Source organism: Pongo pygmaeus, chromosome 5, assembly GCF_028885625.2.
Source record: "Pongo pygmaeus isolate AG05252 chromosome 5, NHGRI_mPonPyg2-v2.0_pri, whole genome shotgun sequence".
Classification (NCBI taxonomy): domain Eukaryota; kingdom Metazoa; phylum Chordata; class Mammalia; order Primates; family Hominidae; genus Pongo; species Pongo pygmaeus.
In genome coordinates, this window is record NC_072378.2 from 28,799,679 (window position 1) to 28,813,451 (window position 13,773).

The window sequence follows — 13,773 nt, forward strand, 5'->3', positions numbered from 1 at the left end:
TGCCCCGCCTCCAGCGTCGCCATCATTCCTTTCACACACCCCACTTGCCGAAAGTACGTTCTGTGCGCTCTCTCACCCTCCTCTTGATTGTTTTCCCTAAGGGGTGCAGTATCAGTTCGGAACTGAAAATCTCCCTATCCCACTTCTCGAAGCCATTAATCAGAGATTTCAACAGGGTTCACCGCTGATGACCCATCTAACTGCTCGTCCTCTCACAGTTTCTGACAACTGTGTATTAGTTTTTGCAAGTTTTAGAAGGTGTTGTAAATAGTTTTTAACTGTTACTGAATTTTAATTTCAAAGGAGGAACTTTTTATTAAGCTGAATCTTTGAAGTCAGCGCTTAAAAAGCCCCCTTCCCCACCATGTTACATTCCCTTTGTGTCCTATGTAAGAAAACCTCTTCGGCGGTTGGCCGCGTGGCCTAATGGATAAGGCGTCTGATTCCGGATCAGAAGATTGAGGGTTCGAGTCCCTTCGTGGTCGTTGTTTTGCGTTCTCTGATTTGAAAGATATTTGTTGATTCAGAGCATTTTCCCTTTTCTTGCTCCGGTCTGGCTGCCAATTAACAACTAAAGGTAGAAGTCTTATTTAACGAGTATATACGGCGTGCCTGCCCTGTGACAACTGCTTTATAAAAGAACAAAGCAAAAATAGCACTTGGCCTCAAAGAGCTTACTTTCTACTGGACCTAACAGTTGAAATCAAGCAAACGCTGGGAAGAAAAAAAAAACGTGTTTCCACTCCTGTGAAAGAAATAAGTAGGAAGATAAAATAAAAAAATAAGGGATGGGGACTTCTTTAGGAAGCATCCATCCTCCTGGAGGTCCTGAAGAAATGCTATTTAGCTGAAAAATGAGTATTTTTCAGGCAGAAGGAATAGCATTTGTTAATTCACTGAGAATCTGAAATCACTAAGTATTTTCAAAGTTCAGGTTGCTGAACTCTTGTGTGTATGTGTTTGGAGCTGGGGGGTGGGTGGGGGCGGGGGAAGGAGTGGAAATCACTACAGGGAAAAATCAACAAAAAAGGGATAAAGGGAGTTAACTTTCTGAGAACAAGATCTCTCACAGAGATTCTCTATGGCTGATACTCTGAACATGGTTTAAAATTAGTGTTCTCCAGATTTTCACTACCAAAAAAGGTAACTGTCATCACCTGGCAAATCGTCATCACTTAAGCCTAAAGGCAGAAACCACCAAAAGCTTTAATCCAAAGTGAGCTGTCCTCTAGTGCAACCTGTATTAGGGTAGTCAGGTTGAATTTTTGCAAGTCGGCCAATGCCATAAATTGATCTGAACATTACTGCAAAGAAAGCACAGTGAGAGGAGGATCAAGCAAATTTTCATCGTTTTTAATTGAGCTCCAGTCACTTCTTGAGGAAAAGGAGGCTAAAATTGATTCTCAAGAACATTTGTTTCTGTGAGAATATGTGGTAACTGAATAAGAATTCTTTAAAAAGAAACAACGCAATTCCCAGATTTAACACCAACACCAGTTAACATTTACCGAATGCATACACTGTGGCTGCACTATTCCAACTATGAGAAATATATTAATAGTCTTATTTTACAGATGTAGAAACTGACACCTAAAAGGGTATAATACATTGCCCAACACAACTAATAAAGGGTAAAGCTGGAAACTTAACCAAAATATGTTATTTCTGGAGCACAAGTCTCAATGTTTAAAACAAATTTTTGTTGTTTAATGGCATGATGCAATGTGGTAAAATATATATAACATAAACTGTCACTTTAACTTTTTTTTTTTTTGAGACAGAGTTTTGCTTTGTTGCCAGGCTGGAGTGCAGTGGCGCGATGTGGGCTATCTCGGCTCATTGCAACCTCTGCCTCCTGGGTTCAAGCGATTATCCTGCCTCAGTCTCCCGAGTAGCTGGCAGTACAGGCGCATGCCACCATGCCCATCTAATTTTTTGTATTTTTAGTAGAGACGGGGTTTCACTGCGTTACCCAGGATGGTCTCCATCTCCTGACCTCGTGATCCACCGGCCTCGACCTCCCAAAGTGCTGGGATTACAGGCGTGAGCCACCGCACCCGGCCCTTGTTTTGGTATTTTAAAGAGACAGGGTCTCATTCTCACCGCAGTCTTGAACTCCTGGGCTCAAAGAATCCTCCTGCCTCAGCCTCGCGTGTAACTAAAACCAGAGTCATGTGTCACAACACATGGCTAATTTTTAATTTTTTGTAGAGATGTGGTGGGCAGCATGGTCTCACCATGTTACCCAAGCTGGTTTTGAACTCCTGGTCTCAAGCAATCCTCCCGCCTTGACCTCCCAAAGTCCTCGGATTACAGGCATGAGCCTCAGCCCCTCACCTTTTGTCTTTTTGAAATCACCTATTCTAGATATTTCATATAAGCGGAGTTATACAGTACTTGTGTCCTTTCATACCTAGCCTATTTCATCACTAAGCAAAATGTTTTCAAAATTCATCCATCTCACAGCACATACCAGCATATATCCTATATTGTATGTATATTCTTCGTTTTTTAAAATTTTTTATATTTTGATGCCTATTCTCCTTACGCATTTTTATTTTCGTTATTTTGCTTATCTGCTCATCTGTTGATGGCTAGATTCTCTTTTTAGCTATTATGAATAATGCTGCAATGAACATTAGATTACAAGAATCTGTTTGAGTCTCTGCTTTCAATTCTTTTGGGTGTACACCTAGGAGAATTGCTAAGTCATATGCTAAACCCATGTTTAGCTTTTTAGGAACCACCAAACTGGTTTCCACATGGCTTTATCATTTTACATTCTCACCAACAATGCATGAAAGTTCCAGTTTATCATCTTCAACACTTTTTCATTTGCCATTTTCCTGATTATAGGCATCCAAGAAAATTTGAAATGGTCCCCTACTTTGGTTTTGATTTGCATTTCCCTAGCGAATAAAGACACTGAGTACTTTCCATGTGTTTTTTGTCTATTTACATATTTTGTTTGGAGAGGTGACTATTTGAATTTTGCGCATTCAAACTGGGTGGGCTTTCTGTTTTTGAGTGGTACTAAGGTTTGGTTTTTGTGTTTTCTTGGGTATATCTGGATGTCAGACTCATCAAACATGCAATTTTTAAGACATTTTCACCAATTCCACATGCTCTTTTAACACTAATGTCCTTTGATGCACAAAAGTTTCTAATTTTGATGAAATTCCATTTATCATTCATCTATTTGTCTTTGAGATGGAGCTCACTGTTGCCTAGGCTGGAATGCAGTGGCATGATCTAAGCTTACTGCAACCTCTACCTCCAGGTTCAAGTAATTTTTCTGCCTCAGCCTGGTGTCTAGAATTGGTGGGTTCTTGGTTTGCCTGACTTCAAACATGAAGCTGCAGACCCTCGTGGTGTTTTTTAAGAACAGTCCTGCTGGAGTTTGTTCCTTCTGATGTTAACCCATGTTGTGAGTTTCTTTGTGCTGGTGGGTTCCTGGCCTGGCTGGTTTCAAGGAGTGAAACATGCAGACCTTCAGCATGGGTGTTGCAACTCTTAATACAGTGTGTCTGAAGTTGCTCGTTTCTCCTGATATGCTCATAGTTCTTACTGGCTTCAGGAGTGAAACCGCAGACCTTCACAATGAATATGACAACTCACCCAATAAGTAACAGCAAAACTTATTACAAAAAAACAAAGCAGTCACAACACAGACCCCAAGCAGGTTACTGTGGCCGCCCCCAGGCAGCCTGCTTTTATTGCCTTATCTGGCCCCACCCACATTCTGCTGATTGGTCCATTTTACAGAGAGCTGATTGGTCTGTTTTACAAAGAACTGATTGGTCTGTTTTGACAGGGTGCTGATTGGTGTGTTTACAATCCCTGAGCTAGACACAGAGTGCTGATTGGTGCATTTACAATCCTCTAGCTAGGCTTAAAAGTTCTCCAAGTCCTCAAGGGATTAGCTAGGTACAGAGTGCTGATTGGTGTGTTTCCAAACCTTGAGCTAGACACAGGGTGCTGATTCATGCGTTCACAAACCTTGAGCTAGACACAGAGTGCTGACTGGTGTATTTACAATCCTTTAGCTAGACATAAAGGTTCTCTAGGTCTCCACTAGATTTGCTAGATGCAGAGTGCTGATTGGTGCAGCCACAAACCCAGAGCTAGACACAGAGTGCTGACTGGCACATATACAATTCTCTAGCTAGCCATAAAAGTTCTCCAAGTCCCCACCTGCCTCAGGAGCCCAGCTGGCTTTGCCTAGCGTATTCCGCACTGGGGCCGCGGGCGGAGCTGCCCGCCAGTCCCATGTCACGCGCCTGCACTCCTCAGCTCTTAGGCGGTCGATGGGGCCGGGCGCCGCGGAGCAGGGGGCGGCGCCCATCAGGGAGTCTGGGGCCGCAAGGGAGCCCACAGGTGGGAAAGTGGGGGGTAGGCTCAGGCATGGGGAGCTGCAGGTCCCCTGCCCTGCCCCGTGAGGAGGCAGCTGAGGCCCGGCGAGAATTCGAGCGCAGTGCGGGTGGACGGGCAGTGCTGGGGGACCTGGCGTCCCCTCTGCAGCTGCTGGCCCAGGTGCTAAGCCCCTCACTGCCCACGCTCAAGACACCAATCCGCACCCTGTGTCTAGCTCAGGGTTTGTGGCTGCACCAATCGGCACTCTGTATCTAGCTAACCTGGTGGGGACTTGGAGAATCTTTATGTCTAGGTAAGGGAGTGTGAATACACCAATCGGCACTCTGTATCTAGCTAATCTGGTGGGGACTTGGAGAATCTTTATGTCTAGCTAAGGGGTTGTGAATGCACCTAATCGGCACTCTGTATCTAGCTCAAGGTTTGTAAACACACCAATCAGCACCCTGTGTTTAGTTCAGGGTTTGTGAATGCACCAGTCGGCGCTGTGTATCTAGTTAATCTGGTGGGGACTTGGAGAATCTTTATGTCTAGCTAAGGGATTGTAAATACACCAGTCAGCACCCTGTCTCTAGCTCAAGGTTTGTAAATGCACCAATCAGCACTCTGCGTCTAGCTCAGGGTTTGTAAATACACCAATCACACTCTGTATCTAGCTAATCTAGTGGGGACTTGGAAAACTTGTGTGTCTTGCTCAGGGATTGTAAACGCACCAATCAGTACCCTGCCAAAACGGACCAATCAGCTCTCTGTAAAATGGACCAATCAGCAGGATGTGAGTGGGGCCAGATAAGAGTATAAAAGCAGGCTGCCACCGCCCCCGCCCCCCCCCCCCCCCCCCCCCCCGCAAGCTGGCAGTGGGGATTTGCTTGGGGCTTTCTCCACACTGTGGAGGTTTTGTTTCTTTTTTTGTTTGTTTGTGTTTTGTTTTATTTTGCTGTTTGTAATGATTCCTGCTGCTCAGTTTTTGTGTGCACACTACCTTTGTGGGCTGTGACAGTTGCCGTGAAGGTCTGCAGTTTCACTCCTGAAGCCAAAGAGACCATAAACCCAGTGGGAGGAACGAACAACTCCAGACACACCGTCTTAAGAGCTGTAACAGTTACCACCAAGGTTGGTAACTTTCCTGAGTCAGCGAAACCATGAACCCACCTGAATGGAATGAAACTCTGAACATATCCAAACATCAGAAGGAACAAACTCCCCACGCACCGGTTTTAAGAACTGCAACACTCACCGCGAGGGTCCACAGCTTCATTCTTGGTCAGTGAGATCAAGAATCCACCAATTCCATGACACATTGGGATCACAGGTGTTGAGCCACCGTTCCCAGATGCGTGAAGATTTCTCTAAGAGTTTTCTAATAGTTGTAGCTCTTATATTTATGCTACATACTACAATATATATGTATACTATAATGTTTATAATGCCTCAACCCCACCCATAAAAATGAACGTGCCATTAACCTGGTCATTGTTAGAACCATAAATGTACCCAAATACATAGTAGTAGGTAGCAATGCCCTGGCTAAAGAGTACTGCGTGTTAGTACAGATAAAGAATTAGCACAGATAAATTTTATTCAGTGCCCAAATAAAGTATTTTAAGGCTCAAGTGGGGCCAGGCACGGTGGCTCACACCTGTAATCCCAGCACTTTAGGAAGCCGAGGTGGGTGGATCACGGGGTCAGGAGATCGTGACCATCCTGGCTAACACGGCGAAACCCTGTCTCTACTAAAAATACAAAAATTAGCTGGGTGTAGTGGCGGGCGCCTGTAGTCCCAGTCCCAGCTACTTGGGAGACTGAGGCAGGGAGGGGAAGGTTGCAGTGAGCTGAAATCTCGCCATTGCTCTCCAGCCTGGGCAACAGCAAGACTCCATCTCCAAAAAAAAAAAAAAAAAAAGGTTCAACTGTTGTACTCCAGTTTCCCTTTAATGAAAAGCTGATTCCTTTTTTGAAGAGAACTTCGTATTTTTTTATCTCAGAGTTTCCTTTTAAAAGAAGAAGCAGGCCAGGCGCGGTGGCTCACGCCTGTAATCCCAGCACTTAGAGACCGAGGCGGGTGGATCACGAGGTCAGGAGTTCAAGACCAGCCTGGCCAAGATGGTGAAACCCCGTGTCTACTAAAAATACAAAAAATTAGCCTGGCATAGTGGCACGCGCCTGTAATCCCAGCTACTCCGGAGGCGGAGGCGGAGGCGGAGAATTGCTTAAACCTGGAGGGGCGGAGCTTGCAGTGGGCCACTGCACTCCAGCCTGTGAGACAGAGGGAAACTCCGTCGCAAAATAAATAAATAAATAAGAAGCATATGTTAGTTTGTTTCCACAGTAAGTGAAGACAGGCCATGTCACAAATAAACGGGGAAAAACATTCGACTGTAGCTCCTAGACAAAGGAAACCTTGAGAAGTTTAACACTGTATCATAGTTTTAGACAGAACACAATAATTACATTGTTAGAACAAAGTACTTAAAGAACTGATGTTACTTTTTTTTCTTTATTTAAGAGCATAACTTAACAATAGTCCCACTTGGTCAGGCCTATGATCCCCCCAGTCTATTACTGTATGATTCTGAAGCTGTGGGAGGAAGCAATGCCCTTCTACATATCAACTCATGAATTACATATACATCTTCAAAAGATCAGAGATTTCCACTTTAACCATCTCGTCAATATTTCTACATAAGTTTAAAATATTTTTATTTTCACTTTATGCCACTTCTTAAAACTGAATTTCAGCAAGTACACTATATAAGTCCAGGATTTAATTCTATTTATTTTAATTTAACTCATTTCAATAAACATTTATGGAATGCAAATGCCAATCACTATGCTAGCTACATGCATACAAAGATGAAGAAGAACTGTCTGGTTTCCTTTCTCTCAATTTGTACCAACATCACTAGATCTGTGTGACAGTCTGGAAATAGGACTACACATAGTGGTCCAGGTTTTGAACAAAGACAAGAAAACTATTTCTTTTTTCATTTTTATTTTAGTTTTAGTTTTAGTTTTTTGAGGAGGGGTCTCACTCTGTTGCCCAGGCTGGAGTGCAGTGGCATGAACACAGCTCACTGCAACCTATTCCTCCTGGGCTCAAGTGATTATCCCACCTCAGCCTCCCAAGTAGCCAGGATTACAGGCCTGCGCCACTACGCGTCGCTAATTTATTTTTTGTAGAGACAAGGGTCTCACTATGTTGCCCAGGCTGGTCTCGAACTCTTTGACTCAAGTGATCCTCCTGCCTCAGCCTCCCAAAATGCTGGGATTATAGGTGTGAACCACTGCACCCAGCCGACAATTGATTTCTTAATACCTTTCAACTGATACCCAGTATTTTATAAGCCTTATTGGGTATAGTGAGCATCTTTTCCTGAAAGAGAGAGCAGGGAATCACAAATATTACAAAGCTCTGTTTTCACAAAGGAAGTCTCAGGAGTGAGTGACCATTTCACCTACCCTCTGAATATCAAAGTTTTCAAACATCTACAGGCTCACACAGAATACTCTTATTTCCCTTCTAAGAGTCGGGAACTTAGAACTGGTCACTGGGTGAGACTGACCCTTTCCTTAAGGAGGATAATGACTGAAAACACATTTATTTCTGCTAAAACAAATTCTAGCCAACCCATTTCCTGGGCATGCTCTTAACAAATTTACTAATGTTAAGTGAGGCAAGAAGCTGCCATTCAAACATTTCAAAATTGTTATATTCAAAATATTTCCCTTCTATATCTACTCTCTAAAGGTCAATTACTAGAGAAACACAAAGTTTTACACACATTCATCAGAGGTATAAATCTTTTTTCTCTGATACGGGTTTTCTTTTTAATGTCTAAAAAGGTTCTGATGGGAAATAAGACCTTCATTTTGAGTAAAGCATTTTCCATATTCAGGGCAATGAGGAAGTCTTTCCCCTGTATGAATGTTAGGATAGTTAATGAAGTGTGAGCTCTCAATGCAGACTTTCCCAAATACTTTACTTTTATAAGGCTTCTCTCTTGTGTACAGTCTCTCATACAATGTCAGACCTGCATTGTGACTAGAGCTTTCTCTACATTCTTTAAAGTGATAACGTTTCTCTCAGTGTGTACTCTATGATGCTTAAGAAAGAGTGGGCTCTGATTAAAAGCGTTCCCATGCATAAGACATTTGTAGGGTTTTTCTCCAGTATGTATTCTCTGATGTTTGAGATGGTCAGAATTCTGAAGGACTTATTGCATACATTACGCTTGTGGATTTTCCCTCCAGTATGAAGCCTCTGATGTTTACTAAGATCTGAGATCCAAATGAAAGTCTTGCCACACTGATCACATTCATAGGGTCTGTGAAAAGTACAGCTTCTATAATGCAGGCTTTCACGGTGAAGGCCCTTCTATGCTCATCACACTTATAAGCGTTCTCCCCAGTGTGGATCTTCTGGAGATAGAGGCTAGTGGTCCCACTGAAGGCTTGCCACAAACTTAGTATTTACAGGGTCTCTCTCCAGCGTGGATCCTTTGCTGTTGAATAAGATTTGATTTCTTAGTGAAGAACTGTCTACATTCATCACATTTATAACCCCTCTTTCCCATAAGTATTTTGTTCAGTACAGTTTTCATGACTTCTCTATGATCTCTTTTTCCTGGGGTGAAAATGTTCTCTGTCTCACCAACAAAGGATTTTCTTAGTGCCTCTCATACCTGCCCTCAGGGTCACAAATGTTTTCAATTGTAGGATTTAAGGGATCATCACTTTTCCATCTTCCCAGGAACAGTGAGTGAGATGCTAGTTCTTCAGTACTTTTTGGAACCCTGAAGTCATGCTGACATTTCTAAACCTATACTCAGGCCAGGCATGGTGGCTCATACCTGTAATCCCAGCATTTTGGGAGGCTGAGGTAGGAGGATCACTTGAGCCCAGGAGTTTGAGACCAAGCTAGGCAACATCATGAGACCCCATCTCTTAAAAAAAAAAAAAAAAAAAAAAAAAAAAAAAAAATTAGCTGCTCATGGTGGTGTGTACCTGTAGTCCCAGCTACTCAGGAGGCTGAGATGGGAGGATTGCTTGAACCAAGAGGTCAAGGCTGCAGTGACTGTGCTATTGCACTCCAGCCTTTGCAACAGAGCAAGACTCTGTCTCAAAAATAATAAATAAACCTACACTCACCTTCTGAAATAAAACAACAAAAAATTATTTAAATTTCACTGCTAAATAAGAGCAGTAAGTTCTATTTCCCTTTTCTTCAACAGATTTGTAAATTTAGCTGTAAATGAAGGATTTGAACACACACAAATTCACACTAAACTCTAGTTTCAGTGTTTCCTATCTTGTTGGCTATATGACCTTAGGCAAGTCACATAACTTTGTGCATCTGTGTCTCTGCCTACAAAACATGGACAACAGTTGCAACCTCAAAGGGTTATGAAGGCACACAAAACTGTGCCTGACACACCGTAAGCATTATTAAGTGTTAGTTGCTATTGTTACCATTGTTGTCACATCTCAGTATCCCAACATGTTGCTTATCTTAAATTGAAAAGGATTAAGAAATGTTACTTGCTATTTCTACAAATTCTTTCTTGGTTATTAAAATGTCATGTAAGTAGCTTTGTAGCAAGTCTTGTGTATAGCAGTTCCTTGCTATATACCTGGTATAAAGACGAATAAGATGCCCTCTTGAAGGCCACAACCTAGAGATGTCCTTCAGTTACAAGGCAGTGTGGTAAATACTATAAGAGTGAAGCATAAGAGCTTTGGGAGTGCAAAGAAGGAAACATCTAACTGCCTGAGAGAATCAAACAAAGTTTTGCAGCGGACAGGTTGACTGGGCTATCTTAAAACATAAATACAAATAGTCAGAAAAAGGGAAGGCAGTAAAGGCTTTCTAGATGGAAAGTATATACATACAAAGTTATTAAGGCACTTTTAAAATGGTACTTTTAGACAGTTTAGAACAGTTTGGTCTAGCTGGAACACAGATTGAATATGAAGGCGAAAGGAGATAAAGCTGAAAATGTAAGCTACATCATGAACAGTCTTGTTGCCAGGATAATGAATTGAACCATTAGCAGATGCTAAGAAGGTGTGTAGGCTGGGCACGGTGGCTCATGCCTGTAATCCCACCACTTTGGGAGGCCGAGGCCGGTGGATCACGAGGTCAGGAGATCTGGACCATCCTGGCTAACACAGTGAAACCCCGTCTCTACTAAAAATACAAAAAATTAGCCGGGCGTGGTGGCAGGCGCCTGTAGTCCCGGCTACTCAGGAGGCTGAGGCAGGAGAATGACGTGAACCCAGAAGGCGGAGCTTGCAGTGAGCCGAGATCGCCTCACTGCTCTCCAGCCTGGTGACAGAGCAAGAATCCGTCTCAAAAAAAAAAAAAAAAAAAAAAAGGTGTGTATAATATTAGCTTTCAGATTTATGCAAGTCACTATAGTGACAGTGTGAAAGATGGTCTTCAAGGAGAAAATGGACAAGACTGGCCGGGAACGGTGGCTCACGCCTGTAACCCCAGCCCTTTGGAGGCCGAGGCAGGCAAATCTCTTGCAGTCAGGAGCTCAAGACAAGCCTGGCCAACATTGTGAAAACCCGTCTCTACTAAAAATACAAAAATTAGCCGGGCGTGGTGGCACGGGCCTCCCAGCTACTCGGAAGACTTAGGCAGGAGAATCGTTTGAACCGGGGAGGCAGAGGTTGCAGAAAGCCGAGATCACGCCACTGCACTCTTGGGATTGATTGATTGATTGATTGATTTAGACAAAAGGTCTCTGTTGCCCAGGCTGGAGTGCACTGGTGTGATCTCGGCTCACAGCAACTTACACCTCCCGGGTTTAAATGATTCTCCCACCTCCGCCCCCTCGAGTAGCTGGGACTGCAGGCGCGCACCGCCACACCCGGCTAATCTTTGTATTTTTTGGTAGAGACGGGGTTTCACCATGTTGACCAGGCTGGTCTCGAACTCCTGAGCTCAAGAGATTCGCCCACCTCAGCCTCCCAAAGTGGTGATCCTGGGTTTTAAGCAGAATAGGAGACATACCACTACCCACTTATTGAACATATTCTAAATAAGTTTTCTTATCCTAAACTATTTTATATTCCAATATTGGAATCGCCTGAGTCCAGGGTGGTCAAGGCTGCAGTGAGTTATGATTGTGCTACTGCACTCCAGCCTGAGTGACAGAGTGAGACCCTGTATAAGAAGGAAGGAAGGAAGGAAAAGAAAAAAAATGATAGAAAATAGATTGTCGGTTGCCTGCAGGTTGGGGCAGGCTAGGAGATGGGGAGTGACTGCTAAGGAGTATTTTTTTTTACCTTGAGGTGATAAAAATGTTCTAACACTGATGGTGATAATGTTTGCACAACTCTGAATATTCTAAAAGTGATTGAATAGAATTGAATGGTGTGTAAATTATATCTCAATAAAGCTGGTAAAAATTTAGTGATTCAATAAAATCCTTTATTTGGTCAACGTACAGTATTCTGTCAGTTGAGACAAAAGTTAACATTCGAATTTAGATTTAGATTTTATATCTTCAGCTTCTTCTATCTAGAAAGAAAAGGCATTCACTAGTAATTATTAGGATGATTGTTCATTGTTATGTACAGATAACCGCAGTGACTTATCTGATAGTCCTTTAACAGACAGGAGTACTAGTGTAGTTACTTTGTTTTTATGTAACTAGGTAGGTCTTATGTAATGTCTTATTTGTCTGAATGAAAGATTATTGTGTCTTTAGCAGAGGAAAAGAGATAATTTCTCTGCACTGAAGATTATTTTAATGAGTAGTATAAGTAATGATATACACAAAATGGGAAATTATCTTGGCCTTAATGAACCATGTATTCTATATATAGAATATAGAATACGTGGCTTCTGTAAATAAAAGTTTCCAGTATTGGAATATAAAAAAATTTAGGATAAGAAAACTTATTTAGAATACATTCGATAAATGGGTAGTGGTATGTCCCCTATTCTGCTTAAAACCCAGGATCACCACTTTGGGAGGCTGAGGTGGACGAATCACTTGAGGTCAGGAGTTCGAGACCAGCCTGGTCAACATGGTGAATCCCTGTCTCTACTAAAAAATATAAAAATTAGCCAGGTGTGGTGGTGCACGCCTGTAGTCCCAGCTACTCGGGAGTCTGAGGCAGGAGACTGTGCCATTGCGCTTCAGCCTGGGTGATACAGTGAGACTCTGTCTTAAGAAAGAAAGAGAGAAAGAGAGAGAGAGAGAAAGAGAGAGAGACAGAAGGAAGAAATGAGAGAAGGAAGGGAGGGAAAGAGAGAGAGAAAGAAGGAAGGAAGAAAGGAAGGAAGGAAAGAAGGAAGGAAGGAAAGAAACGCAATTTAATTCAGTTCAACTGCAGTTGAGCGTTTGTTGGGGGCGGGGCAGGGTTGAGGTGAGGGGAAGGAAGGAAGGAAAGAAACGCAATTTAATTCTGTTCAACTGCAGTTGAGCATTTGTGGGGGTGGGGGCGGGGTTGGGGTGAGGGGTTGGAGACAAGCCCAGGCTGGTCTTGAACTCCTGGCCTCATGTGATCCTCCCTCCTCAGCCTCACCCAAGTGCTGGGATTATAGGTGTAAACCACCGTGCCCAGCAGGACAGTCAAGAAAATTGAAACTGGAAAATACCTTGGCCTTTTACCAAAAGCCAAATCACAGTGGCAGTGCTTTTTCCTCTAACGATATAATAGAATTCTGCAGGAGAATTCTTTCAGGGAGTTCACCTTTTGTTTTATTAGAGAGCTAAGTAACCTTGGGAGGTTGGGCTGACTTTGGAAGCTTCTGTAATGGGGTCTTGCAGTGTGGAGAGAGATTAGGCTTGTTAAACGAAAATTATAAGAGGCCATTGTTTTGGACTGAACTCCTGTGCTAGGCCCCAGTACACCAGACCAAATCAAAATAGAATCACTCGTGCTAAATGCCACATAATCAAACTTTAAGGAAGCAGATAGATCCCCTAACAGACGAATGTTTCCTGAAAACAGGAGATGCCAGTCAACCTGAATTAGGTTAACAAGAAAGTCCCCTCTCCTTTAACCCTTACAAAAAAAGGAACTTGAAGTAACCTGATGTTAACCAACCAGCATTTTCCCCCTGTATTGTTCTGTTTCCTTGTTCCCACCTTACAAAATCCATTGTTCTGCTATTGCCCAGTGAGAGTTTTCATTCTATTTTGTAGAATGGAGGCTGACCTAATGCATGAATCATAAATAAAAGACAGTTAGATCTGTAACTCAATTTGCTTTAATTTTTTCTGTTGACAGACTCTACTCCAAACATAGCATGGGCAAGTGGAAATGTATAGCCAGGGATCAGGGTGGGAGTCAGTGGATGGAAAATTACCAAGAGGAAACATCAGGGATAAGCAGAATTCTGGCTAAACCAACCTAACAGGTTTCTTGCTGAAGACCTGCCAG

The 13,773-nt window shown here is 42.8% G+C and overlaps 1 non-coding gene across 1 annotated transcript; it reads left to right on the forward strand.

The window, feature by feature from the left end:
• The first annotated feature begins 412 nt into the window (after window positions 1-412).
• Window positions 413-485, forward strand: TRNAR-CCG (transfer RNA arginine (anticodon CCG)). Its single transcript has one exon. It is a non-coding gene; the product is annotated as a tRNA-Arg (tRNA).
• Window positions 486-13,773: the final 13,288 nt, after the last annotated feature.